Raw genomic sequence first — 4,442 nt, 5'->3', positions numbered from 1 at the left:
TTGCAAGATTGACTTCCTACAAGACATCCCCAAGGAGAAGCTACATGGACCTACCCCGATGCAGCCCTGGGTGCTGGAGCAGCCGTCTGGAGACCCCTGCTAGTGCAGAGATGCTTGTTTGTTCACTGACTCAGCTTTCCTCCTGCAGTCGGCATCATTGCCTCTGTTTTGTGAGGTGGAGGACTTTGTGGACTGGTGTTGGGTTAATGGCTTAATGTTGGACTTGTGGGCTTGGGCAGCATTGGGTTGGGATGTTTTTGTGATGCACATTTTCTTTACATAAAACTCTCTCTTATACATGAGTTGCTGTGGATTTGTTTCTCCAAAGTACCCAGACTAATACAGTGACTAATTCCCAAACCACTGGCACAGTTGTACTCTGCTCTACCCTCCAATGACATGGTTGGGAAAGAGTGTTTCTAGCCATGGCAGCTGAGGGAAGAAACCCCGTATCTTCAAGGTGGTTCAGAGCATGGAGCCTAATTTTAAACCATGCAGCCTCGCCTTGTTCTGGTTCAATGACTGCCTCTTGGTTTCACATGAGCACAATCAAGTGTTCTGGAACCCTATCGTTGGTTGTGATCCACACAGTCATAGCATGGTCTATAAAACACAGGTAAGCCTTTTTTGCTGGTTGTGTCTGCTTTCAGCCAAGATCCATGTGACATCAGCCATGATATCTGAGATGCAGTCAATTGATATGGCCCTTCTAGTCATAAGCCCTTATGTGCTATCAGTTCTAGACTCTGTGCCGTGGCTAGAATCCCATTTTAGAGGAAGTTCTCTGCTATGCTGATGAACAGGATTAAGGTGGCCTTAATTCTCCACTTCAGGAGAGGGTGTGACTCAGTCACCACTCTTTGTTTCCTTGGAAATACGGTCTGCTGAAAGACAAGAAGCACACCGTCCATCGAAACCCTCCCACAGTATAGAAGAGCTATCTCAGAAGCAGGAGGACATAGAGAAAACGGGACCATCGGGAGAAGAGCCACTTATTTGAGACCTCTGTCTGAAGTAGGTTTGAGATCTGTGTCTGAAGTGACTGAAGCCGAGACCAGAGACTGAAGCACAGCGACAGAGCGAAGAAGCCAGGCTGAACCGGAGACCAAGCAGAGAGACCATGAGTTACAACAGAGGCGCGACACTGAGATCATGGGGCTGTGCGGCAAAGTATCAGATAGGCTGCCTGGCCCCAAAAGGCAGACCCCAAGGACTTCATGGCTGAGAAGCTGAGGACCAGAAAAATAAACTTGGATGCTGGCTGAGAAGAAGTGATGCTTTGGACCAGTGGCTATATCGTTAATGCTTACTGATCCTGACTTGTGGTAGCCTGTTAACTTCCCTAATAAACCCCCTACTTATGGGTTTGGTCTGTGACTTCAATGTGGCCAGTGCAATGAATTAGTGAACCCAGTGGAAAAGTAGAGTACCATAGGAAGATGGTTGGTTAAGGAAAATGGAGGAGAATGAAAGGGGACCCAGGACCACCATATATTTAGTACCTCAATGCTCCCCTTGTATTAACTTGGCAGGTTGTATTCTGATAGGCAAACAACTGCCCTTCTAAGAAAAGATAGAGGAAAGTTTCCCCTAGCACTACCCCCATGCTCAGTGTCAACAGAGCTTAATCAATTAGGAAATCAATCCATACAAAGCAACAACGCAGTGATCTCAGCTTGCAGTTGGACTATGCTAACAAACTCCTCTTATTACCAGTATCTTAAATTCTATGCCACTGGATAAATTATTGATGTTATCGATGCAATTGCCTTACACCCAGGGGCATCATTGACAATGTTTTTCTTTTTGTTGTTGGTTTTGTTTTTTGTCATAATATGACCACCTACGTAAACCAGAATTGTTCATAACCTGTGGACAAGCAGATGGATTCTGGGCTCCCACATAATCCTAGCCTCAATCCAAGCACAGTTAGTTCTTATAACATGGCCTACTCAATACTCACCTTCATGAAGAGACCACTGAAGACAAGGGTACTACAACAATGCATGGTGAAGAACGCAGATGGTATTTGGCTACTAATTGAAATAGTGTCTGGGGTCTTAAAGGCTTAGATTCAAACAAGAATCCATCTGAGTGGGGTACCAACCAAGTCCGCATGAAGAAGCACACCAGCCTGTGGGATTCAAAGATCCGATAACAAAATCCAAATAACCAGGAAGGGAAAAGTACCAGAGCTTAAATTGTAAACACCCAATTTGTAGAAGGCTATGGGGGGCAGTAGGAGCCCCAAACCCATCTGCAGAGTATCTAGTCCGATTAAGCCGTTGGAAGATCCCCTCTCGCCCCAGGCCAGGGACTTGAACAGCTTCACTATCAGCTTTACTGATGATGGTGAATCGAACCGTGGTTTGAATTCTTTCTTCAGTTCTTTCAGAGATGCTGAGCGTGTTATTTCCTATGGGTTTCCCAGCTTGCACATTTATTATAACACGCCAGTTTTATCATCTCAAGCTGACTTTTGAAATTATCTTCTGACTTTTTCATTTCTTCCATTCACTTTAGCCACTTATGCAAGTTTCAGAGGTCTTTTCTGTCATGCATTTTGGTCTTCTCTTTCTTGCCCATCTTTCTAATGACCTTCTGTAGAACCTTTCATGGTGGGCTTTCATTCATGGGGTCATCCCGAATCAACTAACAGCAGCAACAACAAGATGCCTGACCTAATGCCAGGGAGACCCACAGAGCTTCCCAGAGGACAAAGGGCCTTCGTAATTGTAACAGACCACATTATATCTTGACTCATCTCTGAACCAAATCTGATGTCTCTGAATTGCTGTCGACTCACGGCACCGTCACGTGATAGGGCAGAACAAGTGCTTCATCAGTTCTCTTGGATAGAATCTGAGCAGTCGTATTGTCGGGCTTTCTTCTATGGCTGCTGGGTGGGTGTCACAGAAAGATGCCTTGATCCAGCCCCACCCAAAGATGTCTGGTCCTTCACCATCCATTGGGTTCTTTTGAATCTGGCCATGTTTTCATTGGCTGATATTGGGAGGTACGAGATAACCAGGTCTTCTTCTTAGTCCATCTTGGTCTAGAAGCTCTACTGAATCCCGTTCAGAATGGAAGCTACATGCCACCTCCACTGACAGGTGAGCGGTGGCAGTGCATGGGGTGCGTCGACTAGGAATCAAATCCAGTCTCTTGAATGGAGAGTTCTGCCACTACACCAGCACTGCTTCTTGGGAACATGATTATACTGGAAATTCAGTCATTGTTTGCTTAAATTTGACCTATCAATCTAGCCTTCATTTTGTCTGACAACCTTTTCCTCCACCCTATTCTCTGCGCAGGGCTCCTTCCGGGTGAAATGGTGCCCATCTAGTGGTCTGCAGCCCAACGCCTAACCCATTATTCCACTAGAGCTCCTCATTGTAACACTGGGGATCCCCAAATGCCCTTACAATCTATGCCTCTTGGGAGAAAGATGAGGCTGTCTGCTCCCATAAAGATGTTTGGCCTCAGAAACCCCCCAGGGCAGTTCCACTCTCTCCTATGGGGTCACTATGAGGCAGAAGTTGTTGGTGGGTTTTTTAGATTGGGGGGATGGTGGTGGTACAATGGTCCAGCTCTTGGCTGCTGACCCAAAGGTCAAGGAATCAAACTGAACGATCACTCCTCAGGAGAAAGATGTGATTCCCAAACCAAATGAAACCTTGGCTATTGAATCAATTCCAACTCGCAATGACCCAATTAGAGAGAGCGGAACTGTCCCCTTAGATTTTCAAGGCTGCAATGTTTAGTAGAGTGGACTTCACATCTTGCTCCTAGGGAGTGGCTGAGCGATTCCAACCACTGGCCTTTCCATCAGCGGCTGAGCACTTAGCCACTGTGCCACCAAGGCTCCTTCCATAACGATGAGCTTGGGAAAGCTGTGGGGCAATTCTACTTCATTATGAGTCAGCATTGCCTGGATGGCAACAGGTTCCAGGGTGCCTGATTGTGTGCCATAATGATGTCCTTGAAATTTAAAAGAGTCATTTAGTTTATGGAAGAGGAAATAATGGAAGAGGAAACGCCTTTGACCCAAGCAATGTTGTTAGTTTTTGTTGCTGTTCTGACTCATGGTGAGCCCAGGTGTGCAAAGTAAGATGCCTCCTATGGTTTTAAAGGCAGAAGCTCACCGCCAGCCTTGTTTGTGCTATCCAGGGATTGACACAGCACCGAGTGTAATTGAATGAAGTCTCATTCCTCCTCCTCCTCCAAGCTGTCTTTACTGCCAGAGACCACGCTGAGACCAGTGCTCCCTTGCATCTCAGACACAGGCTGTACCCCTCTGTGTTACTTTGGGTAGACTAGAGAAACAAATTCATGGACACTCATATGTGTATGAGAAAGAGGTTTGTATAGAAGAGCAATTGTGTATTGAGAAAATGTCCCAACACAGTCCAGATCAAGTCCATAAGTCTGATATTAGCCCA

Source organism: Echinops telfairi, unplaced genomic scaffold (genome assembly GCF_000313985.2).
Source record: "Echinops telfairi isolate 266 unplaced genomic scaffold, ASM31398v2 ScPeMD7_7409;HRSCAF=8447, whole genome shotgun sequence".
Taxonomy (NCBI): domain Eukaryota; kingdom Metazoa; phylum Chordata; class Mammalia; order Afrosoricida; family Tenrecidae; genus Echinops; species Echinops telfairi.
Note: the sequence above shows the minus strand (reverse complement) of the source record.